Below are 26,827 nucleotides of genomic sequence, written 5' to 3' on the forward strand. Positions count from 1 at the left end.
AAACATAAAATTGTGTTGTATTGTGTCGAAAGCCTTTTCTGCGTCTATTGATAAGATCATGTGGTTTTTGTTCTTTGTTTTGTTGATATAGTGTATTACGTTAACCGTTTTACGTATGTTGAACCATCCTTGAGATTCTGGGATGAATCCCACTTGATCATGATGTATTATTTTTTTAATATGTTGTTGTATTCGATTTGCTAGTATTTTGTTTAGTATTTTAGCATCTGTATTCATTAGAGATATTGGTCTGTAGTTTTCTTTTTTTGTGCCATCCTTGCCTGGTTTTGGTATGAGGGTTATGTTGGCCTCATAAAATGTGTTTGGAAGTATTGCTTCTTCTTCAATTTTTTGGAAGACTTTGAGTAGAATAGGAACCAAGTCCTCTTTGAATGTTTGATAAAATTCGCTGGTATACCTGTCAGGGCCTGGACTTTTATTTTTGGGGAGGTTTTTAATGTTTTTTTCTATTTCTTCTCTACTGATAGGTCTGTTTAGGCTTTCTGCTTCTTCTTGACTCAGTCTAGGAAGGTTGTATTGTTCTAGGAATTTATCCATTTCTTCTAGGTTGTTGAATTTAGTGGCATAAAGTTTTTCATAGTATTCTACAATAATTCTTTGTATATCTACGGTGTCCGTGGTGATTTCTCCTCTTTCATTTTGGATTTTGTTTATATGAGTTCGTTCTCTTTTTTCCTTGGTAAGTCTTGCCAAGGGTTTGTCAATTTTGTTGATCTTTTCAAAGAACCAGCTCCTTGTTATATTTATTTTTTCTATACTTTTTCTGTTCTCTAATTCATTTATTTCTGCTCTGATTTTTATTATCTTCTTTCTTCGGCTGGTTTTGGGTTGTCTTTGTTCTTCTTTTTCTAGTTCCTTAAGGTGGGAAGTTAAGTGGTTCACTTGGGCTCTCTCTTGTTTGTTCATATATGCCTGAAGTGATATGAACTTCCTTCTTATCACTGCTTTTGCTGCATCCCATAGATTCTGATATGTCGTATTGTCCTTTTCATTAGTCTGTATATATCTTTTGATCTCTGCACTTATTTCTTCTTTGACCCATTCATTTTTTAAAAGTATGTTGTTTAGTTTCCACATTTTTGTGGGATTTTTTTCCTCTTTTTTGCAGTTGAATTCTAGTTTCAAGGCTTTATGATCAGAAAATATGCTTGGTACAACTTCAATTTTTCTGAATTTGCTGATGTTGTTTTTGTGGCCCAACATATGGTCAATTCTTGAGAATGATCCATGTACACTGGAGAAAAATGTATACTCAGACACTTTGGGATGAAATGTCCTGTAGATGTCTATCATATCCAGGTGCTCTAGTGTTATGTTTAAGGCCACTATGTCTTTGTTGATTCTCTGTTTGGATGACCGATCTAGAGCTGTCAGCGGTGTATTGAGGTCTCCAAGTATGATTGTATTTTTGTCAGTTTTTGTTTTAAGATCAATAAGTAGCTGTCTTATATATTTTGGTGCTCCTTGGTTTGGTGCATATATTAAGAATTGTTATGTCTTCTTGATTCAGTGTCCCCTTAGCCATTATGAAATGGCCATTTTTGTCTCTGAGTACTTTTCCTGTCTTGTAGTCAGCATTATCCGATATGAGTATTGCTACACCTGCTTTTTTTTGGATGTTATTTGCTTGGAATATTGTTTTCCAGCCTTTCACTTTGAATTTGTTTTTATCCTTGTTACTTAGATGAGTTTCCTGTAGGCAGCATACAGTTGGATTTTCTTTTTTAATCCATTCTGCTACTCTGTGCCTTTTTATTGGTGAGTTTAATCCGTTTACATTTAGTGCAATTATTGATACTTGTGAGTTCCCTATTGCCATTTTATATCTTGCTTTCTGTTAGTTTTGTGTCTTGTTTGATCCTTCTCTTTCGTTTTTCTATCTTTTGTTTTTATTTGGTTGTATTCCATACATCTTTCCTCTGTTGTTATCTTTTTTATCTCATGTGCTTCTGTGGTGTTTTTTTCAATGGTGGTTACCTTTGAGTAATGAAAAGGGTCCCTACCCTGTTCATTGTAGTGAACTATTTTGTGAGTACTTTTACACTCCATTATCCTTTGCTACTGTTACTCTCCATCTTCTCCCCCTCTTTCTTTTTGTTGTTGTCACAGATTAAAGTTGGTTTTATTGTGTTCTTCTTGGAGCTTTTACTTGTGGCTCTGTTTTTTTTTTTTTTTGTTCTTTGTATCTGATTCGAGAACCCCCTTTAGTAATTCCTGGAGTGGGGGTTTTCTAATGATAAATTTTCTCATCTTTTCTGTATCTGTGAATGTTTTTATTTCTCCTTCATATTTGAAGAATAGCTTTGATGGGTATAGTATTCGTGGCTGAAAGTTCCTCTCTTTCAGGACTTTAAATATTGGGGTCCACTCTCTTCTAGCTTGTAGAGTTTCTGCTGAGAAATCTGATGATAATCTAATGAGCCTTCCTTTATATGTTGTATTCTTCTTTTCCCTGGCTGCCTTGAGAATTTTTTCTTTGCTGTTGGTTTGTGTCAATTTCATTATGATATGCCTTGGAGTAGGTTTGTTGGGGTTAAGAAAACTCGGAGTTCTGTTTGCTTCTTGAACTTGAGGCTTTAGTTCTTTCCACAGGCTTGGGAAGTTCTCATCTATTATTTGTTGGAGTATGTTCTCCATTCCCTTTTCTCTCTCTTCTCCCTCTGACATACCTATTATTCTTATGTTATTCTTTTTGATGGAGTCAGATAATTCTTGTAGGGCTATCTCATTTTTTTTAATTTTTGAGTCTCTTCTTCTCTCTGTTGTGCCTCAAGTTGCTTGTCTTCCATTTCACTAATCCTCTCTTCTATCTGACCTGTTCTATTAGCTAAGCTTGTTACTTCGTTTTTCAGCTCGTGAATTGAGTTTTTCATCTCTGTTTGATTTGTTTTTATAGTTTCAATTTCCTTGGACATATATTCTTTGTGTTCATTGAGTTGTTTTCTGAGCTCCCTAAATTGCCTTTCCGTGTTTTCTTGTATATCTCTGAGGATTTTTAGGATTTCTATCTTGAATTCTCTGTCATTTAGCTCCAAGGTTTCCAATATATTAAATTTTTTCTCCATAGATTTTTCCTCATCTAGCTGTGTTACCTCTCTTTCTTTTGTATCCATGATATTCGATTTTCTCTTTCTTAATGGCATCTGAGGGTGGTTTTGTTGATAATATTAATGAGATATAATAAAGAATAAAAAGTTAAAAAATAAAAATAAAAAATAATAAAAAATAAAAAATCGAAAAGAGTTGTTTTTTTAAAAAAATTAATAATGAAATAAAGAAAAATAAAATAAAATAAAAATTTTAAAAAAAGGAAATCATTCCCCCCCTCCTTTTTTCCTCTCCTCTCCTCTCCCCTCTTTCTTGAGAAAATCTTGTGGTGAACTGTGAATTATAACAAACAATGCCTGTGATGGAGGGCCTGAATTGGGGAAAAGTAATAAAGGGGCAAAAAAGAAAGAAAAAAGAAAAAAAAAGAGGGTATGGACCCACAAAAAGCAAATAAGGAAAAAATTTGGGTCAAGAATAAAATGATTTGCTTTTAGGTGTTGGTTGTCTAAGAGTTATGATGAGAGGAATAAGAGGAAAACAGAAAAATGGGGGGACAAATTAAAAAATTACTATTGTATTTAGTGGAACAAGAACTAGATAAAATGGAGAGCCAGGGATGGGAGCACTGCTAGTGAGTTAAAAAGGTGAAGTAAAAACCCCCAAAATGCCACAAACATAAGTTTGAGTCCCAGATAAGATAATTTGTTTGTTTTTGAGGTTTGAATGAGAGGAGATGTAAAGGAGAAAGGAAGAAACTAATATAGAGGGAGAAAAGAAAGAGAGGGAGAGAAAAAAAGAGGGAACCACTAAAGCAAGAAAAAAGAAAGGAGAGAGAGAGAGTGAGACAGAGAGAGAGAGTTAAGGGTTTTGGAGTGCAACCGTCATAGAGAAAAAGGAAGAGGAGAGAAAAGATAATGGGAGATGTAACACTTGTGGGTAGTGTAGTTCAAGGAGAGGAGAGAGTAAGACCAGCAGAGAGTTAATCGGCCAAATTGGAGGAGGAAAAAAAGTATGAAGAATGAAGATAAGAGAAACAAACGAACAAATATAATAAAATGGGATAGGTTATAAAGTCTGCAGATTATTCTTGATTTTGAGAGGTTATCTTCTTGCTTTTTCTTTTCTCTCCCTCTTCCTGGTCGGTGACTCTGTACCCCGGGTTTTGCCCCTTTGGCACACTCAGGTAGCGGTTTGCAGTTGATAAGTCTCTATGGCAATGTCATGTATTGTGCTTTAGTCTCGTTGGCAGTCGAGGCTCATTAGCATTTATAGGCTCCGACAGTGAGAGAGTCCGTGTTCCTGGAGCCTTTCTCCTAGTCTTTCCTTCCTCAATTAGTAGCCTGATAATCCAGCTATGGGGTTGTTGCTGCCTCTGCCTGGATAGTAAGAGGCTCAAAGATCTGGCAACTCCCCACTCTCTTTCCACTCAGCACAGGGCTCTGGGTAAGGCTCAGTCATTCAGAGCTGCTAGCATAGTCAGGCGGGCTTTCCGCCCTCTCAAAGACCTCTGGCTCTGCCACTCTGTCTGGTAACACAGGCGGGGCGCCCACTTCTGGGGTGCTTGGAGGAAACTCTCATTCACTATCTGCATGCACAGACCAGGATATCCGGCCAGCAGTCTCACGCTCTGAGTGAAATCCCCAACTGCATGGAAAAGTTGCAGCGTTGGAATTGAGTCTCGCTCCGCCCCCGTGCGCAGCTTTTGCAAGGCGCTGGGGCGGCCCGAGATTCCGCTTTGGCCCACACAAAGGCCCCTGACTCTGACCCTCTGTGGGATAACACGGGTGTGCACTGCCGAGGCACTCGGAGGAATCTCTCATTCACTATCTGCGCACGCAGACCAGGATATGAGGCCGGCCGCGTTTCCCTCTGAGTGAAACCCCCATCAGCACGGAAAATTTCCACCATTGGAATTAGTTCTCGCTCCCTCTCGTGTGCGACTTTCCCAGAGCGCTGGGGCTGCCCAGAGATTCTGCTTTCGGCCCACAGAAAGGCCTCTGACTCTGCCTCTCTGTGGGGTAACACGGGCACCCACTTCCGGGGCTTAGGAAGAAATCTCTCGCCCACTAACTGCGCACCGACCAGGAGATCGGCTAAAATGGCTGCCCCGCTTATCTTTCTTTGTTTGGCTTTGGCGCGAGTGTTAGCTTGTATTGCCTGGGTTGCCACAGGATCAATTTTTCCTCGGCTTGGATCTCCGTGCCACATGTTGCTATCTTTTTTAAGTCATGTGCTTCTGTGGTGGTTTTTTCAATGGTGGTTACCTTTAAGTAATGAAAAGGGTTCCTACCCTGTTCATTGTAGTGCACTATTTTGTGAGTACTTTTGCACTCCATCATCCTTTGCTACTGTTAATCTCCATCCTCTCCCCCCTCTTTCTTTTTGTTGTTGTCACAGTTTAAAGTTGGTTTTATTGTGTTCTTCTTGAAGTTTTTACTTGTGGCTTTTTTTTTTGTTGTTGTTGTTGTTCTTTGTATCTGACTGGAGAACTCCCTTTAGTAATTCCTGGAGTGGGGGTTTTCTGATGATAAATTCCCTCATCTTTTCTGTATCTGTGAATGTTTTTATTTCTCCTTCATATTTGAAGGATAGCTTTGATGGGTATAGTATTCATGGCTGAAAGTTCCTCTCTTTCAGTACTTTAAATATTGGGGTCCACTCTCTTCTAGCTTGTAGAGTTTCTGTTGAGAAATATGATGATAATCTAATGGGCCTTCCTTTATATGCTGTATTCTTCTTTTCCCTGGCTGCCTTAAGAATTTTTTCTTTGCCATTGGTTTGTGCTAATTTCATTATGATGTGCCTTGGAATAGGTTTGTTGGGGTTAAGAAAACTCGGAGTTCTGTTTGCTTCTTGAACTTGAGGCTTTAGTTCTTTCCACAGGCTTGGGAAGTTCTCATCTATTATTTGTTTGCGTATGTTCTCCATTCCATTTTCTCTGTCTTCTTCCTCTGGTATTCCTATTATTCTTATGTTATTCTTTTTGATGGAGTCAGACAATTCCTGTAGGGCTATCTCATTTTTTAATTTTTTTTTTTGTATTTTTCCAAAGCTGGAAACAGGGAGAGACAGTCAGACAAACTCCTGCATGCGCCTGACTGGGATCCACCCAGCATGCCCACCAGGGGGCGATGCTCTTCCCACTAGGGGGCGATGCTCTGCCCCTCCGGGGCGTCGCTCTGTTGCAACCAGAGCCACTCTAGTGCCTGGGGCAGAGACCAAGGAGCCATCCCCAGCGCCCGGGCCATCTTTGCTCCAATGGAGCCTCAGCTCCAGGAGGGGAAGAGAGAGATAGAAAGGAAGGAGAGGGGGAGGGGAGGAGAAGCAAATGGGCGCTTCTCCTGTGTGCCCTGGCTGGAATCAAACCCGGGACCCCTTGCATGCCAGACCGATGCTCTACCACTGAGCCAACCGGCCAGGGCCTCATTTTTTTTAAATTTTTGACTCTCTTTCGTCCCTCTGTTGTGCCTCAAGTTTCTTATCTTCTATTTCACCAATCGTACCTTCTATCTGGCCTGTTCTATTAGCTAAGCTTGTTACCTTATTTTTCAGCTCGTGAATTGAGTTTTTCATCTCTGTTTGATTTGTTTTTATAGTTTCAATTTTCTTGGAAATATATTCTTTGTGGTCATTGAGTTGTTTTCTGAGCTCCCTAAGTTGCCTTTCTGTGTTTTCTTGTATATCTTGTAGTATTTTTAGGATTTCTATTTTAAATTCTCTGTCATTTAACTTCAAGGTTTCCAATATATTAAATTTTTTCTCCATAGATTTTTCCTCATCTATCTGTGTTACCTCTCTTTGTTTTGTATCCATGATATTCTATTTTCTCTTCCTTAATGGCATCTGAGGGTGGTTTTGTTTATAGTATTAATGATATTTAATAAAGAATAAAAAGTTAAAAAAATAAACAATCGAAAAGAGGTTTTTTTTTAAAAAAAAATTAATAATGAAATAAAGAGAAGTAAAATAAAATAAAAATTTTAAAAAAAGGAAATTATCCCCCCCTCCTTTTTTCTTCTCCTCTCCTCTCCCCTCTTTCTTGAGAAAATCTTGTGGTGAACTGTGAATTATATTGTACTAAATAGAACAAACAATGCCTGTAATTGAGGGCCTGAATTGGGGAGAAGTAGTAAAAGGGCAAAAAAAGGGGGGAGGTTATGGACCCACAAAAAGCAAATAAGGAAAAATGTGTGTCAAGAATAAAATGATTTGCTTTTAGGTGTTGGTTGACTAAGAGTTATGATGAGAGGAATAAGAGGGAAACAGGAAAATGAGGGGACAAATTAAAAAATTACTATTGTATTTAGTGGAACAAGAACTAGATAAAATGGAGAGCCAGGGATGGGAGCACTGCTAGTGAGTTAAAAAGATGAAGTAAAAACCACCCAAAATGCCACAAACATAAGTTTGAGTCCCAGATAAGATAATTTGTTTGTTATTGAGGTTTGAATGAGAGGAGACGTAAAGGAGAAAGGAAGAAACTAATATAGAGGGAGAAAAGAAAGAGAGAGAGAGAAAAAAAGAGGGAACCACTAAGAGAAGAAAAAACAAAAAATGAGGAGACAGAGAGAGAGAGAGCGTTAAGGGTTTTGGAGTGCAACCCTCATAGAGAGAAAGGAAGTGGAAAGAAAACATAATGGGAGATGTAACACTTGTGGGTAGTGTAGTTCAAGGAAAGGAGAGAGTAAGACCGGCAGAGAGTTAAATGACCAAATTGGAGGAGGAAAAAAAATCAACTATGAAGATAAGAGAAACAAACGAACAAATATAATAAAATGGGATAGGTTATAAAGTCTGTGGATTATTCTTGATTTTGAGAGGTTATCTTCTTGCTTTTTCTTTTCTCTCCCTCTTCCTGGTCGGTGACTCTGTACCCCGGGTTCTGCCCTTTTGGCACGCTCAGGTAGAAGTTTGCAGTTGATAAGTCTGTATGGCGATGTCATGTATTGTGCTTTAGTCACGTTGGCAGTCGAGGCTCATTAGCATTTATAGTCTCCAACAGTGAGAGAGTCCGTGTTCCTGGAGCCTCTCTTCTAGTCTTCCTTCCTCAATTAGCAGCCTGATGATCCAGCTATGGGGTTGTTGCTGCCTCTGCCTGGATAGTAAGAGGCTCAAAGAGCTGGCAACTCCCCACTCTATTCCCACTCAGTACAGGGCTCTGGGTAAGGCTCAGTCAGTCAGAGCTGCTAACATAATCAGGCGGGGCTTCCGCCCACTCAGAGACCTCTGGCTCTGCCACTCTGTCTGGCAACACAGGCGGGTGGCCACTCCCGGGGTGCTTGAAGAAAACTCTCACTTACTATATGCGCGCGCAGACCAGGATATCAGGCCGGCAGTCTCACCGTCTGAGTGAGACCCCCGCCCGCACGGAAAAGTTCCAGCGTTGGAATTGGCTCTCTCTCCCTCCCCGTGCACGGCTTTTTCAGAGTGCTGGGGCAGCCTGGAGATTCTGCTTTTGGCCCACACAAAGGCCCCTGACTCTGCCCCTCTGTGGGGTAACATGGGTGCCCACTGCTGAGGTGCTCGGAGGAATCTCTTGCCCACTCTCCATGTACACCGACCAGGAGATCGGGGCCAATGGCTGCCCCACTTGTCTTTCTTTGTCTGGGTTTGGCACAAGTGTTAGCTTGTATTGCCCGGGTTGCCACAGGAACAGTTTTTCCTTGGGTTGGATCTCCGTGCCACAGCCTGGTTCAGCCGTTTGTGCCGCGGCCTGGATCTATTCACCCCCTTTGCCTGCCTGAGTTTCTATATTCTCAGTTCCCAGTGATAGCAGCCCTATTTAGGTTAGTGAGGAAGGCGGAGCATTTCTTACTCCCTATTTCCTTCGGGGTATGATTATATATTTAGCCAATTTTTTGCTCGACCATACCTTCGGGTATATTGCGAAACATCTGGAGGTTCCAAGCATAGGTTTTCCTGTTTCTGATTGAAGATCTTGTTGAGTTTTGGGGGAGATTTATCGGTATTGCTTCCTACCGCGCCATTACTCTGAGGTCATCTCTCTCAAGGAATTTTAAACACCTTAACCTACTACTTTCTGCCAAATCACTGATATCTAATACACATGAAATTATTTATTTTAGGAATATTACACATGTGCCACCCTCCCCACACAGTGTGTGATTAAAAACTTGACAAAGGGATAAGTCATGATGGAGTGGGGCTTGGTCAGTGAGGATTGGAAGGAAGCAGAGTCCAGAACTCCACAGATCCTGAGCATGTCAGCATAGAATGAGATGTTAAAACTGTTCTGCAGTGGAGAATACCAACCAGCAAAGGTGTTTTACTTTTTGATATATGACTTAACAACTGATAGAAGATGTGAGTCTCTTGATGATCCCTTTAGCAGGGCAGACATACTGAGCAGGGAATCTTTTGTAAGAATGAGTCTTCTGGGTAAATAATGAGACATAAAATCTGTAGATGTAGATATATGTGATGAACACGTTTTGAATGTAGCCAGCTTTTTTCAATCATGATAACTGACATAATGTTAAGAACATAATGGTATGTTCAGACTTGACTCCATTTCTTCCACTGAAATTCAGTGATTTTTGGTTGTTTTTTTCTATTTTATTCTGTTGTCCATTTATTTGTTTGTTTATTGGCATTCTGAGTGAGTAGAAAGAAAACACTATATATGGAAGCCTAACATGAAGGAGAATCTAGAAATTTACTAGTTAAGTGTTTCCTAAAGTGTATTTTATAATAAATTAGTTACATAACATATTTTAAGGGTGATTTAATGACCACACACTCTGAGGATAATATAACATTTCTTAGTTCTCTTTAGAAATGCACATTATATATAATGGTAATTAAGGACTCTGAGAAATTTTGAAATAAAGGTAGTTGTTTAATTCTGTTTCATCTCTTTGCTTTTCCAAATTTATACATATTGATTCTAACTTGGGTATTGCTAATAGACCCAAAGAATTAATGCTCTACAAATCACTCTTAAGAAGTGGTTTATAATCACTCTCATGAGTTCCTGAGCTAAAGCAATTGGTCTAGCTGCCTCAGCAGGGATGCTTTCTGAATAATGCCTAATTGTTGTGGTGAAAAACAGACTCGTATCGCACTAAGTCGTCTTAGGACCTTCTTTTGTGCCCTGATAATCAGAGTTCTGTTTAGGCTTCCAATAGCTTTTTAATCATCAATTTACATACTGTCATTAATCAGAGAAACATATTTATCTTAATACCAACTAATCAGCCTTTTAAAAATTGTTTTAAAACTTTTATAATATGTATGTTCTGTGACACTAAATGAATCCCAAGTATTTATAGAAAATTCTACCCCAAAAGAATCCTCTATCCTAACTTTGCATAATTGCATTTTTTTAATTTAACATGGCATTGTATAAAATCTCCATGAAATTTCAACTTTTATATTTTCATCCTTCCTTTCAGACTCTGTGATTCTGAGAATATTTTTAAACCTAGAGTAGTGCATCATCCATCATATTGGCTCTTTCTCTCAGATTACTTTCATGTCATCCTTCCCCCCAAAACACACACACACACACACACACACACACACACACACACACACACACGTCTTTATCGCAATCACCAATATAACTGTTGTGAAGGACAAGTGCAAGGGCAAAGCCTACAGCATGCTGCTTAAGGCTTCTATCCAACTTGATATTAGTCAGCACTTTTGAAAAACGGTTAATGGTTATGCTAACTATAAATCTATAAACCTAGATGGTATCATATTCCTTTGTCTTACCCACAAGGACATCTTAGGCTCTGCTGAAAATCAAGAAGCATTCTATCTAGGTCATTCTTCTAGTTTGCGAATCTAATAATGCTACCAAAGGAGAAATTATATTAGCTTGTCTTGTCTTATTATTTCAATCCATAAGAGAACTTTGTAATAAATCTTTACAGTTTTGTATTACGACAACCCTGTTTTATTTATGCAAGTCTATTTTCATCTCTTTGAAATAAGAACATTTGACCACCTCCAGTCTATTGGCAGCTCTCACATTTTCCAAGATTTCGCAAATGTTACTTGATAATTATTCTCAGTGGTATTTACAACTTAACTTGTTCATTCATAAAGGGTTATTCACCCAAATATTTTTAAATATTGGTATTTGAGAGCTGAGTCAACTCATGATTCAAGTATACAGTTGTTTAAAACCTTCTTAAAGAGAACATGTGCAGAATATTACATCAGGAGGCAGGTTGAGCCCATGCATCGATCTGGCTGCCATCCCACCCAAATCACCAAGTTACAGAAATAATACAAAAATAAGAATAAATTGCTAATAGTGCTCACAAATAAGTAGGGGTGGCAGCCATAGGGTAGAAAACCCTGAAAATCTAATGCATATAGAATCAGTTTGTGGGAGCAACAAGAGTGAGGAAACTGTAATTCACATATAAGAGAAAGCATAGTAAAAAGGGAGAGGCAGGTGCTGTGAATTTCATAATCAATGAATTCATGACAAGTTCGATGGGCTAATGATTCTGAAACCTCTACATCCATATGAATAGCCTGCAGAACTTGCTCAAATACAGAATCTAAAAGAAGAACTGGGGTGGTGGGTGACCAGCTGTTTAGTTCATGCCTGGCAATGCAGATGTTGCTGGTTCTTGGACCTTGCTTCTGATCTGAGGCTCTCTGTGGGCAGTGCCCAGCAATATGTTTTTAACAGGTCCTCCAGGTGAGTCTGCTACAAGCCCAGAGGAGAGACCTACCTGCAGTTAAGTAATCAGATGCATTTAGTTCAGCTGGTCTAATTCATGGTATCCCTTAACCACCACTTCCATTCCCTTCTCTATTCCAAGTGGCAGGCTCCGCAAGTGTTCTCTTCCAAGATTAAACATTCACCTAAGTCTGCTCTCAAAGGGAATTAATCATGCTCCTGAGGAGGGTTCATAGTGTTGAAGATTGCCTCTATCTCTATCATTGACATGAATGGTGAACAAGGAAAAGGCAATCTGCCCAGTAGGACAATCTAACCAAGCGAGCCAGCCCAGGTTGAAGCCTTTCTTATTTTGGCATTACTCCAGACATGTCTGTGAAACTCCCACTCACCTTTTCTAGTATGAGACTGCCAGTTGACACCCAAACCACTACTTATATGGAGCCTTTGCCTAGTTTTGTTCCTAATTTCTTTTAGTGACAAGCATGGGGCAACTAGAAAGTTGTTCAAGCTAAACTGTTTATCCTTCTACGTTGATAATGATCTGGGTGTCCATATTCATAGGTAGAATATTGGACTCTTTGGAGTCCCCCATGGAAACAGAGCCTTGTGGCTAGCCACCGCTGGACTTCAAGCCCTTCATTCCCTCCCCTGAACCATCCTCTCCCTTGATTTTTTTCTCCCTCAATCCATAGCTGTTGATTTCCATACTTTGGAAAGAGGCATATCTCAGGGATGTGAGAGAGTCCCTTCAGCTACATTAGCTCATTAGAGTAGCGATGTTCAATGCTGCCAGCAGGCAGTCAGGGCAGCAGAAGGCCCCTCCCCAAAATAGATATTAAAATCTGCATGAGGACATGTGAACTTTGAAGAATCTTCTAAGATGACTGCCTAATAGCATTTTTTTTTATTTGAAATCATTATATACAATATTTCTGTGCTCTTTTTGAGTATGTTTCCAAAAATGGAGTAATACTTTTTTTGGAATAATACTTTATGAATATCAATAGTATTTTATTTTATAGAAATAAAACATTATAGGCAAAGTCAAAGCCCCTTGAACGTTATTGCATTTCACTGTGTAAATTATGTTTCTTTCTTGTGAGCCTTCATCCTAGGTAAGTATTAACATCTTTGCCCATGTACAGGGCTAGTGCACAGCTGATAGGCACAATACAAATTTCTTTATATGTTTTTTAATGCAACATCATATTTATAAATGTTAGTGGTGGAAACTAGCAATAGGTGTTAAACTAGGTTCAGCAACCTCAGATCTTGAGTTCTGGCTAAGAGAAGAATTCAGAGCCAAGACTCAAATTATAAAAGAAAGTTTATTTAGAAAGGCACAGAGTTAGAAGTAAATGGTGGAAGAAATGGGCTAAGGAAAGAAGTTGCTGAAAAAGAAGAGCCCTTGGAGCTTAGGAGAGAGATAGAGAGATATCCGCCTTTGGAGAGGAAAGAGGTTCAGGCATGCTCTGGGGAGGGGAGGGGTGGGGAGAGAGAGAGAACACACTCTGGTGAAAGAAGTGGGTGGGGAAAGGCACTGGAGAGCTTAATAGAGAGCTGCACTGGGTCTTCTACCCAGAGGGCTCTCATCTTTAGTCAGAGAGAATCTCAATAGAATAGTCATCAGTTTTCCACGGTTTGTATCCTCAGGGTTGTGGCTTCCCCTGATTGGTCAGTGCCAGGGGAGGGGTCATTAGTCATTGCAGCTGGTCCTGATGTCAGCCTGGTTTTGCTGCTTTTCTTGGCTTGGAGCTGAAACACGGGTTATGCCTAAGGGTATGGTCATGCAGGGGGTTGTCATTTTGCCTGTTGCTAGGCACCCAGGTCTCCCCACACTGGTGACCTCCCTGCACCTGGCCTGCCGTTCCTGCTCTGCTCATGCATATCTAAGAGCTCACACCATAACCATGTTGATGTGATTTGTGTCTCTCAGGTTCATTCATTACTGGGTATTTCATTCTGAACACCCAATCATAAAGTAGAAATGTAAATTTGAAATGGTAAAAACTATAATCTATTTCAGAAAACATAATGAATACCTTTGTATTCACCATTCAGTTTCATCATTTAATTATTTGCCTATTAGCTTCAGGTTCTTTCTAAGAAATAAGACAGAAACAATAAAGAGCTCTTGGAAAATTTCCCTTCCATGTTATTCTTTCCTCCAAATAGCCGTCACGATAAATTTAGAATTTCACACTCTGAATTTTTTTTCTTAATGCCACCTCTTTCTGGTGTTAAGATTTTTCTACTTATCCTCAGTGTTCTTCAATTGTACTCTATGTATCTAGCTGTGGGTTGATTTATTTTAGAAGTTATACATGTTGTTATTTTTAGTGTGTTTTTGTTTGGAGAACTATCTTTTTCAATATTGATAATCCTCAGTTATTCTTTTTCCAAATGCTGCTTTTGTGTTATTTCCTGTTTTGTTCTATTCCGGCGTAGGGTGGGGTCTGGTTATCATGGAGCCAGTGCCACAGCCTCTCCACCTGTCCTACATGTAGTGTCGGATTTATCCCTTCGTTCCTCTGGGCTTCTTCCAGGTTGAGTTTCCCAGGATGAACTTTTAATTCATTAATGTGTTTTTAAATTGTATCTAGTTATAGTGATCCCAGGTAATATACTTTCTAATTTAAATTATATTATATGTACATTATATTATTATTATTTTCATGACTTCTAATTGATCTCTTTTAATTAAATAAGAGGGCTATTTGGGGGTGGCAGTTGTTTTTGTTTTGTGCCATTTTATTTTTTAATTTAAACTAATATTAAAATTATATCTTAATATTTATAAGCATCTTTCAAAACATTTGTTAAATAGGGCCATAAATTAAATTTTTCAGGAGTTGATTTTATTGACTGTCTTATAGAATTCAGTTTCCTGATGTGCCTTCAATATCTGATCACTGTCTCATTTTCATGAGAAGACTGGGTCTTCAGGGTATTTTCTCTCTCTTCCTGCCTTTGTCTTTTCCTCTCCCTGCCACTTCCTTGATGTGCATCAATCTCCATATTGCTGTTGCAGGTGTCTCTCAGATGACCTGTATTCATGCAGGCGGTCTAGAACCAGGCTTTAGGAGGTGGTGATTTTGAGGATACACCGATTCAGTCCCCAAACCAGCACAAGTCTCATGAATTGGTGGTGTCCACATCTTCCCTTCTCTCTGGGTCAGTTACTTAGAGCAGTACTGCCCACTTGTGGCTATTTAAGTTTAATCTCCAATCAGTTAAATTATATAAAATTTAAAATGCATTTTCCCAGTTGCTAATGGTTACCGTAATAGACAACTTTTTTCCACCATCAGAGTTCTTTTGGATAGTGCCGCTCAAGAGCTATAATCCCAAATGTTTGTTTTTTTTTCCTCAGAAGCAGGTTTTTATAAACAACATGTCTTTGCATGGGGTGAACTATATACTCTGGACCCCTGGCTTCAGACAGGGAGCCTAACTCTTTGCCACAAGATTATCTTTATCCCTTTTTCCTCTGAAGGAGGTGAAGCTTAGGCTTATGGACTCAGAGCCTGGGAAGTCCTTGATTGCAGAATCATATACACTTAGAAGTTCTGTTCCTTTTCTGTCTGTCAGAGCAGAAGCTGCTTTTAGGTTTTTACTTTTTGCGTTTTAACCATTACAAATCATTATTTCAAGCAGAAGAATTTGTGAAGAAAAAATTTTGTACATTTTGACCTAGAAGTATTCATTTTTACTGTAGGTTTATAGTCCATTATATTTTTGAACAATCTATGTTTATTCACAGATATCCATTTTATGGCCATTTTAGCTGCTTCCAATTTTTACAATGAAAATAAATGCTGTCATTAACATCCCCGCACACATCTTCCGCCCAAGCGTAAGAGTCCTTTTATGGGCACAGCACAGCATCAGATAAAGCTGCTGTGTCATAGGAAACATGCACATTTCATGTTATTTTGTATTGTTCTGCAAAATCGTTGCACCAGTTTATACACTATTCCCCACAATTCATCAAGGTTTGAAATTTATTATTTTTATCTCAAAAGCACTGCTTTTATTTCTATCGAGTTCTAACCCCTTCAGCAGCAAGAGGAGTGGGAGAGGTTCCTTTTTCAATCCAATAGCCTCCATAAGGTCAGTCTGTTGTCACCAAATACACAATCAGGTGGCATCAAGGATTTGGTAAACTAACTACAATGTTTGGTCTCTCTCTGCTAGAGAAACTGGTAAGGGTCAATCTCTGCCTCAGTAAGAATCCTAAATTTAGGATTTTATCTTTTTTGTGAGAGAGACAGAGAGAGGGACAGAGAGACAGGAAGGGAAAGGATGAGAAACATCAATTCTTCGTTGTGGCTCTCTAGTTGTTCCTTGATTGCTTTCTCATATGTACCTTGATGGGGGGTGGGGCTACAGCAGAGTGAGTGACCCCTTGCTCAAGCCAGTGACCTTGACTTCAAGCCAGTGACCTTGGGCTCAAGCCAGCGACCATGGGGTCATGTCTGTGATCCCATACTCAAGCCAGCGACCCAGCGCTCAAGATGGTGAGCCTGCGCTCAAGTTGGATGAGCCCACGCTCAAGCTGGCAACATTGGAGTTTTGAACCTGTGCCCTCTGTATCTCAGCCCAATGCTCTATCCACTGTGCCACCACGTGGTCAGGCTTAGGATTTTCAACTGTAACTCCTCCAACTTCTATTTCTGAAGATTTGAAATTAAATGACAGAACTACAGACAGGCATGTAACCACTGTTTCCACTGCCTGTTCAAATGTCCCATCAAACTTCCTCTTCACTTTTTTTTCCCAGGCAAGCTGGTTGACTCAGTTTGGTTAACTCTTGCTGCAATATTTTTGAACCCATAACAGTAGACTGCAGGATCACACTTGTTCACCTGAGGACCCTGTTTGTCATCTATACCAATTATAATTACACAATAATCAAGAGACTTCACTTCAGTGTTCTGTGTGTAGACCTAAGAAATACAGGCAATTCTTCTGCACAGCATGTCCCCCAGAATTCATAGCAATACTTGTATTTCCAATTGGCTGCCTCATAGTGTGTCCTCTGCACCTGGGATCTGCTGTCAGCTGCCATTTCTGTCATCAAACAGCTACTGCTTTCAGTTACCTTACATAAGTGAGTCACTGTGCTGGAATCCAATAATTTGTCCGGCACTTTCTTCTATGTGACAATTATGGCACATTGATTCCCTCTGACAGTGGTGATGGAAGGCCACCCTGGGTAATAGCCTTAAAAGCATATTCTACTTGGTAGATCTAGCCCTTGGATAAAAACAATGGTAATGTGGTGGTCAAAACCCGCCCCAGAACCATGGGACTCATTGGTGCACTTACTGAAATTTATTTTTACACCTATATTGGGTGTAAAATGCCATCTCATTTTAATTTTTGTTTCTTCAATTATTAGAAAATACATGTTATTTTTTTATTGTTTTGGGGGTGGGGTTGAACATTTGGGTTTCCTCCTTCGTTGTTTACTATTAAAGTCATTTTAAAATATTTCTATTTCTTTTTCATTCTCACTGACTTTTAAGTTATGCATTTATCAGGCTAAACCTTTTGGTTAAATGCTGTGCAATGAGCTTCTTACTAACTTTGATTTTTTGAAATTTGTTTTGATGATTTCTAATTGTGCAGAAGTATCTTCTTTTGTTTTGTATTGAGAAGTAAAATTGTTTTTAGTCTTGATTATTTTTCCTTGTGTGTCTTAGTCAATAAATTATTCCTAGCCCTAGTTCATAAAGATAGCTTTCTGTGGTATTTCCTTCTAAATATTTAAAGATTTGTTTTTCATGTATAAATAGGTAACAACATCTAGATTTATGTTTGGGTGTGTATGGTAAACTCATATTTTAATTCTTTGTCTCATATGTATGATCAGTCACAAGCTCTACAACCTTTTGTGTATAGTTTTTTGTTTCCCTTCTGACTTCTCAGAGGGGAGTTTGTACTAATGTCCAAGTATATGTACCTCTACTTCTGTTGTCTCTGTTTCTTACCATTGTCTGTGTATCACACAATCAGTTCCATGCTGTCTTTACTACCACGCTCTATATCTGGTAAGGCAAACCTCTCTCACCTTGCATGTCTGCCTCTTAACTCTTGCTTGGAATACAGTAATCATTTCAAGCCTTAGATTTTTTTTTTTTCAGAAAATGTGAGTTGGTGTTCCTCTGACCAACTGTAGTTTTTTTCCCACGCCGAGACGCTCACTGCCTGCAACTGCTAAACCAGCCTTGTTTCAGGGACAAAGACAAGTGTCTGGTGGGAGTATCCACCTCATGCTTCTTCATTCTTTCTCCTTGCATTTGTTTTTATGATTACTAAAAAGCCTAGAATTATTATTTTCTTGTGATTTATATAAAATATTTGTCTTTTATAGAGAAGTGCTTTACTCTTTTTAATCTAATGATGATTACTTTAGAGTCTTCCTGTACAGGGAATGGATTGTACCCTAACTAAAAGACCAGGTATTCCGACAGGACAAAATTGTCACAGTGAACAAGGATAGCGATTTTTTGCTGATGTTCTAACAGAAGAAATATTGTGGTGTAGCAGAGAAGAGTTTAATGAGACTACATTTTTTGAAGAGGTTTTAGGAAAAGAAGAAGTTTAAAGACCTGGCTGTGAATTTCAGCTCTTTCCGGTGGCACCCTAACACATTGTCATTACACCTCTGCTGAGGGTTAGGGTAACAAAAACGCCTTACCTTTCAAGTAGTACATTTTATATTTGTTATTTCTAGCTGTTATTTCCCATATATATAATTAAACATGTGACCCTCAGTTTCTTCAACTAATAAATAGGAATCAAAATAGCAATATCATAAGGCAGAAACTTAAAGATAGTATGCATAAAATGCATATTTTTCTGCCATTGACATTCCAAATGTTTAATTAATGCTAGTTACTATTATTAAAAAATTATATCAAATATTTGACATAAAAAAGAAATAATATCCCTATAAGGTTAAGAGGAAAACCCACAAAATAATTAAAGATTATTTTGGTATAAATGTAATTCTGTAAATATAATACTAGAACTCGATGAACTAGCAGAATTACACAGAAAAGAACTGCAGGAACACCTTAAGATGAAGAGGTGAGTAGAGAAAACTTTAAATATTTTATTGTTAAGGCATATTTGTAAGTAAAGATTGTATTAAGTATACACACAATACATGCAAATCATATAGAGGTATTCAAATCTATTGAGGCAGACAGTAACCAGAGAAAGAGAGAGAGAGAGAGAAAGGGAGAGAAAAATATTACTTATAGCTTTCTTGGCTAAAACACTGGTACTGAATCTCAGGACACACATATTTTTTGATGATTGGTCACCCTGTAGAAGTTCTATAAGAGAGGTGTAGACACAGAGAACACAGAGTACTCTGCTGATAATAACTAAAACTGAAGTCTCAGTGACATCAATAAAATTAACTTTTCTTTGTCCAAATGAGAATGAAACCATTATTCACTTCAGGATAGGCACTTAACAATTATTGAAAAATTTCATTGGGATAAAATTACAAGCCTAGGGACTCCAACAGTCTATGGCTTGTTCCAAGCCTAATAACATCATGGGATGCAAATTAGGATAAATAGTGGTTACTACTGACTGAAAAGATATTTATATATCATTTAAAAGATTCATAGAGAACAACTAGTGTGCTTAACTGTTATTCTGTAACAGAATGCAAATGTTTTGATCACTAGAGCAGGGGTCGGGAACCTATGGCTCGCGAGCCAGATGTGGTGCTTTTTTTTTTTTTTTGTATTTTTCTGAAGCTGGAAACTGGGAGGCAGTCAGACAGACTCCTGCATGCGCCCTACTGGAATCCACCCGGCACACCCTCCAGGGGGCGATGCTTTGCCCATCTGGGGCGTCGCTCTGTTGCGACCAGAACCACTCTAGCGCCTGAGGCAGAGGCCATGGAGCCATCCCCAGCACCTGGGCCATCTTTGCTCCAATGGAGCCTTGGCTGCGGGAGGGGAAGAGAGAGACAGGAGGGGGAGGGGTGGAGAAGCAGATGGGCACCTCTCCTGTGTGCCCTGGCTGGTAATTGAACCCGGGACTTCTGCACGCCAGGCCGACGCTCTACCACTGAGCCAACCGGCCAGGGCCAGATGTGGCTCTTTTGATGGCTGCATCTGGCTCGCAGACAAATCTTTAATAAAAAAATAATAACATTAAAAATATAAAACATTCTCATGTATTACAATCCATTCATTTCCTACCGCTCATGTTCATGGTTGCAGGTGGTTGGAGCCAATCTCACAGCTGTTCTCCGGGACAACACCAAATTTTTATTGGATAATGCATAACGAACACAGGTCGTTGTATGGCTCTCATGGAATTACATTTTAAAATATGTGGCGTTCATGGATCTCTCAGCCAAAAAGTTTCCCGACCCCTGCACTAGAGTATAGATTCTCAAGATTATTAAATATTAATGAAAATATGTTTAAAACCATTTTATGAAGGAAAGTGTTTTTCTTTAATGAATAAAATAAATTTATTACTATAGAGTCACATATTTTTAAATTAGTAATAATGTTTTACTAGTTTTTTCATTGGTTAATGTGAGCTAAACTTAACACCAACTCCTCTAAAAATTAATCACTAAGAAACCAATCATTAGAGTTGTGATAATCAAAATTAAGAGCATAGATAAATAGATAGGTACTATATTTATTACCATAAAACTATAAATATGTATTGAGATTGAGTAAGTTTGACATCTAGAAACACTTTGGTCTATCTGAGATGTGATCCTAAATCACAATCTTCTATTATGTAAATAACGTCTTACTATACAGGGATCATAGCTTTTAAAGTTTTATGTTAACTTAAAATTAAACAAGGTCTTTCAAAGTGAGTGGCAAACAGTGTCATTTGAGATCAATAGGAATACTTGAGAATATTTGAGAATCTTTAATTCAAGCAGAAGCCCAAATAAGATTTCAGTTAGAAGACAAAGTCAATGGATATTTATAAGAACGTGAACAGAGGCAATTACATCAATGGAAGAAAGTCATTTTTGTTGTTCCAGATACATAGTTATGTTAATTCTAAACAGTGTTTTTAATTTTCAGTTCAGTAGTCATCAATCCAGAAGTCATAATAACTGATTATTCATTATTTTTGCATACAGTTCTTTGGGACATAATGTTGCTTATGCCCAGTGCAAAGGTTATTTTGCTTTGTTTCAACATTCCAAAGTTTGATCTTTAAGACATGTGAGACAGTTCCTCTGACATGGCAGCTCCATTGTAAACTCACTACATTTATAGTATTGTTTACATTTACCCCTTTTGATCAAGATCTTTCCTTGAAATTATTGCTGATCAATCATCATAAAGCAGCACTGATTTATTATTACAGGCATTCTTGGTTCTTCATTGTCAGGCTTATTATGGTTAAAGTGGACATAACTCACAACTTCAAGCCTTACTAGTTTTGTAACTTAATCAAATGCTTAATCAGTCCAAATCTCTATATTTTTTACCTTTAAAACCACAAATAAAACAATGCTGACTTAGCAATACTGGGTAGAATATATAGGTAATTAAGTAAAGTGTCTAGCACAGAATTTGGAAAATTGTAGGCACTTGATAAATATGATTTCTATCTTTTATATATCAAATAATGTAGATGGCTTCTAGGAGCCCTAGTCACTTCTTATTTACTTTCAACAAATGATTTTTTAAAGTACTAATTATAAAATAGACTAATTATGTTGTAGCCTTGGGAAGTTTTAGAGTAGGTCATTAAAGTTGTAATTGTGGTGCAACTTTTTTTAGATAGAGGTCTGGTAATAAATCCCTCAGAAACCTTTGTAAAATGTAGCTAGTTTATTTGAAGGCAAAGAACAGAATGAGAAAACTAGAGCTTTTCCTCTTCAAAAGAGTTTATGAGCTTTAAGTAATTAATGGGCATAGCTCTCTTTTGTGCTCCAGGCCAGGGTGATTAGCCCTGTTGGCAAAAGAGGAAATGGGTGCCCAGAGGGATAAATTAGTTCCTCTGAGGTGCTGTGAGTAGGGAGGGAGGTGAGTGTTTGTGTCTGTGCATGTGTAGTTATGTGCCTAGAAGTCAGTATGATTTCATACTGTTGCTAATTCCTATGCTGCCTTACTAGTCTCTGTTTAACTTTTCATGTTTTATCTACTTTTGCAATCAATTGTCTTATTACATTTCCTTATCTGTAGTATTTAACAAAGTTTTTGTTTCCAGATATACCACCACTTTCTTTTCAGTGCTTTATATTTAATTGGGAATGGGCATATGAATTGAGATGTTAGAACATGATAACATACTATTAAATCTAAAGCCATACTAAATATCTTTATATTTTTAATCTTTTTAGATTAATTAAATTAGGGGGTCCTGGCCTGTTGGCTCAGTGATGGAATGTTGGCCCAGCATGTAGAAGTCCCTGGTTTGATTCCCAGTTAGGGCATATAGGAGAAGTGACTATCTGCTTCTCCACCCCCATATTTATCTCTCTCTCTCTCTCTCTCTCTCTCTCTCTCTCTCTCTCTCTCTTCCCCTCCTGCAGCCATGGCTTGAATGGTTTGAGCAAAGGTGGCCCCAGGCACTGAGGATAGTTCCAAAGCCTCACCTCAGGCATTAAAATAGCTTGGTTGCCAAGCAACAGAGTAGAGGCCCAGACTGGCAGAGCATTACCTGGTAGGGGGCTTGCAGGGTGGATTCTGGTTGGAGAGCATGTGGGAGCCTTTCTCTGCCTCCCCACCTCTCACATAATAAAAAAACTATGGCATTATATAACTAAGCAAATAATTAAAACTGCTATTTTCACTTTTATCTTTACCTCTACATTAAGTATAAAATGATAGGCTTCCTTTTCCTCAAGAGAGAGTTAATAATGAAATGGAGCACTTAGAATTATACATTACACTATTACAATGGTCAACAACGCAAGTAAACATGCTCTCCAGTGTTAGTTGAAATGGAATAAAATCTAACTTCTCACATATGTGTTCTTTGTGCCCTGAGACACAGAGGAGGTCCTGAGGGAAGTTAGACCCTCGCCATCTGTTACTCTACAAGATGAAGCACTTTCTCATTGATTTATTCCAGGTTGAAAACACATACTAATATCAAATAAATCACCCAGAAAGTGATTAACTGAATCAATCTGTCTGTCTCTCTGTTTTTATTTTACAAAATAATAACCATTTAATTGATTTCAAGTCACTGCTCACTTTTGCATATTCATTTCAACTTGTCAAACACTCCAGTTAAATAACATTCTTTTGAATTCTATTTTGAATTTACTGTCTGTGGATATCCACTTAATTTTTGTCAACTTGTACCAGTTTGCATTTTCCTTAGTTTCAATTAAAGGTCAAGAATTACATCCATCTCACTGTTAGAAGGACTATTCCCTTACGTCTTTTCAAGCTCACCCAACCTTACCCATGCTCTGATGTGATATTCCCAGTTTTCATGTGACATCCTGTTTATAATTTGTTTCATTATCTATCCTTCTCCAAGCTAGTTATATTGATATTGCCACCTCTTTCTCACCTTGCTGAGGCAATTGAATTGTGCTGATTAAGCTCCAACAATACATATGTTTTCACTAGAAAGACTCAGAAAAGTTTGGCATGAGGGATGGCAGGAATGTCTTCTTTTTAAGAGAAATTGTAAAATAGCAAAGAGAGCACTGAATTTAGAAAGAATCCAAAAACTCTAATCCTTGTTTTACCCATCATGGCCTTTAATGGCTTGGCAAATCCACCACCTTTGTCTTATAATATTGTCTTCCACAAAATGAGGTGGTTGGAATAAATGCCCTTTATGAATTTTTCTAATTCCATTTTTATACAGTATAAGAAAACATTAAGATTTGGGTCTAACTCTGTCCATACTTATTTCATTTGATATATACATAATTATTAAGATTTTTAAAGAAGTTTTAGGTAAACAGGGAAACTGAGGAGAAGACATAGAGATAGCCCATAGACCCCCTGCCATCACACAGCACCACCTCCCCTTAGCAGCATTCCCACCAGAGTGTCTACATTGACACATCATAATCACTCAGAGTCCATAGTTTTCTTTAGGGCTCAATTTTGCTACTGTACATTCTATTGGTTGAGACAAATGTATAATGACATATGTCCTTTATGATGGTATCATGCAGAGCATTTTTATAGCCCCAAAAATTCTCTGTGCTCTGATTATTCATCTCTTACCCTCAAACCTTGGTAAATGCTGATCTTCTTAGTGATTCCATATTTTTTGCCTTTTCCGTAGTGTCATACAGTTAGAATCATATAGTATGAAGGCTTTTCAGATTGGATTCTTTAATTTAGTAATATGTATTTAAATTGTTTTCATGTCTTTCTTATGACTTGATAGCTCATTTCTTTTTAGCACTGAATAATATCCCATTGTCTGAATGTACCACAGTTTCTCTGTTTACCTACTATCCATTCTTGATTCCTTTCAAGTTGTGGCAATTGTGGATAAAGCTGCTACAGACATCCTTGTGGAGGCTGTTGTATGGGCATAAGTTTTCAGCCCTGTCAGGTAAATAGCAAGGAGCACAATTGCTGGATTACACAGTAAGGATATGTTTAGTTTTATAAAAGAAACTGCTAAACTATCTTCCAGAGTATCTGTACCATTTTGCATTTCCACCACCAATGAAAGAGAGTCCCTGTTGGTGCACATCCTTGCCCATATTCCGTGTTGTCATTGTTCTAGATTTTGGTCATTTTAATAGGTGTACAGTGGGATCTCGTAGTTGTTTTACTCTGAGTTTCCCTAGTGACCGACAGTGTGGAGTAGCTCTTTGTAGGATTATTTCCCATGCTTATGTCATTTTGCTCAGGTGACTGTGCAGGTCTTGGGTCCACTTTTTAATTGTGTAGTTTGTTTTCTTATTGTTGAATATTAAGAGTGCTTTGTATATTTTTTTATAACAGTTTGTTATCAAATGTGTCTTTTACCAATATTTCCACTCAGTTTGTGGCTTGACTATGCATTTTTTCACATTGTTTTACATGTTAAAATTTTTTTTTGTTCCTAAGATATACTACAGTATTGGGGAATTCCTGTTATTGAAAAATCAAATGAAGATGTGGTATTATAACTGGGTTATAAATAATTAATGAAGCAAAGAACTCAAATCATTTTTAAAATTAAATTATTTGCTGTACTCAAATTGTGTGATTTAAAAAAATAAGTTAAAAGTATGAATGTGTTATAATGAAAAACCAACCTTGGTCTTCTTTTCCAAACCAACTCCCCCTCCCCAACAACTCTCCCAACTGTACTCCCTCCCCAAACAGGCAGACAAGCTTATTAAATCATTTTCCTTTGACATTTTCCCAGTTGTTAACTCTATATAGCTAAATAACACATTAAGCCTCTATTTCTTGCTTTATCTACTTTAGATATGGCACATTGACTTTCTATGATAACGGGAATTTAAAGTCACTTACACCCCCCCACCACTTCTTTCTCCTCCCTACCTGGTTCTATCACTATTCTTGGTTCTCAGAGTTGGTCTTAAGAACACATTTAAGGAAGCAGAACAGTATAATTAAGAAGTGGGGCTTTTGTGCAGCATTGAGGTTGATCTAGTCACATAATTCCCTGGTTTTCTCCTAACAGATTTGCAGCTTTAGAGTAATGATTATATTTGACTGCACACCCATTTCAACCTACAAGCCTGTGCCCTGTTTTTGTTCAAGGCAAGACCTCACTTTCATCTCAGTCTGAAATGCATGAGGCTTTTAATATGAAATCACTTTCCATTCAGTCCAAAGCTTTCTTGTTGCTGATGAATGTCATACATAATGAAAGATTATATCCATTTATCCCCAGCAGTAAATCATTTATCACACAAGGGAGATATATTATTGTGAATTCTGATCAAAGCTGCCCATTGCCTTTGGCCAACAGAAATGTTGCACCCTGTTAGTCGATTATACAGTATCCTGGGAGAAACAGGGAAAATTATGCTGTTGAACGAGGGTTCAGCAAACTCTATGGGTTTCTAAAATGGCTTTTAAAGAAATCATGTTTCATGGAAAAACTGTCTATGATTGAGGACGGTAAACTGTAAAAGTCTTTTTCTGCTCTCTTCACTTAATTAAATCAGAAAGCTGTGGGAATCTTGCAGTTTGCCCTGCAATGTCTGTAGCCAGATTTGTGAATGACACTGTGTGGATGTTTTGCCCCCTTTCTTAGAGAGACAATAATTATTACCACTTCTTTTTGAAGCCTGCTGTGAGTGGTTTTATTGGTTCTTTTTCTAATGAGCTGCCTCTCTCCTTTATAGTGCCAATCATCAAGATGCCTTTTACATAAGATTTATCTCTCAGATTTCTTTTCTTTTCCTTCTTCCTTATTAAGCTGAGCACTCTTTGCTTCAGGGAATTACCCATACTTCCGAGGCAGGGGACAAGACTGACCTCTTTGATCTTGTGTTTATATCATGCTCACTCATCATCTCCTCTGAGAGCGCGAATTCCAAAAAGGACATCACAGTTTTCCAGAAGAGTTTCTTCTTGTGATTTCTCTTTTATTTTATCATTGCCGCATGTTGCACACCTGCACTCATTGCTTCTCAAACTCGGTGACATATGAGCACCTCAGTATCAAAATTATTTGGAGTAAAGTGAGATGCAGAATGAAGCAGAAAAAACGGGCCCCCTTTCTTCTTTTGTTCGTATTTGGGCTGCAGGCCAGCATGATCGTACAATTTATTAAGAATTTATGCAAAGTAGTAGCAAGTGATCCACACAATTAAGTCACAAGTCAGCACCGAACATTTACAAACAGCACTGTTTCATTTGAACTTCCCCACATTCTTGAAGTAGCCTTTTGATGCTTTGGCCTTGAAGAGCTAGCTATTGAAATTCCTCTCTCCCCTTCCAGATTCCATGAGCTCATTGCATCGCTCCTATGGTTAATAGAAGTACACTTGATTCATAAACAACACAGGTTTGAACCAGGTCCATTAAATGGAGATATTTAAAAATATATATATACATTCTGCTCTCGTATCTCTGAACTTCTTATCTTTACATTCGACCAACCAGGTAGATGAAAAAT

The 26,827-nt window shown here is 38.2% G+C and overlaps 1 protein-coding gene and 1 pseudogene across 4 annotated transcripts in view; one reads left to right on the plus strand and one right to left on the minus strand.

Annotated features, from left to right (window-relative positions):
• The window catches only part of NRG3 (neuregulin 3), a 1,278,837-nt gene that overhangs the window by 935,750 nt on the left and 316,260 nt on the right, over positions 1–26,827 (plus strand). The window lies entirely within an intron of this gene.
• Positions 15,908–16,817, minus strand: LOC136313181 (proteasome subunit alpha type-6 pseudogene; annotated as a pseudogene).

The sequence above is a fragment of the Saccopteryx bilineata genome, chromosome 9 (genome assembly GCF_036850765.1).
Source record: "Saccopteryx bilineata isolate mSacBil1 chromosome 9, mSacBil1_pri_phased_curated, whole genome shotgun sequence".
NCBI classification, from domain to species: domain Eukaryota; kingdom Metazoa; phylum Chordata; class Mammalia; order Chiroptera; family Emballonuridae; genus Saccopteryx; species Saccopteryx bilineata.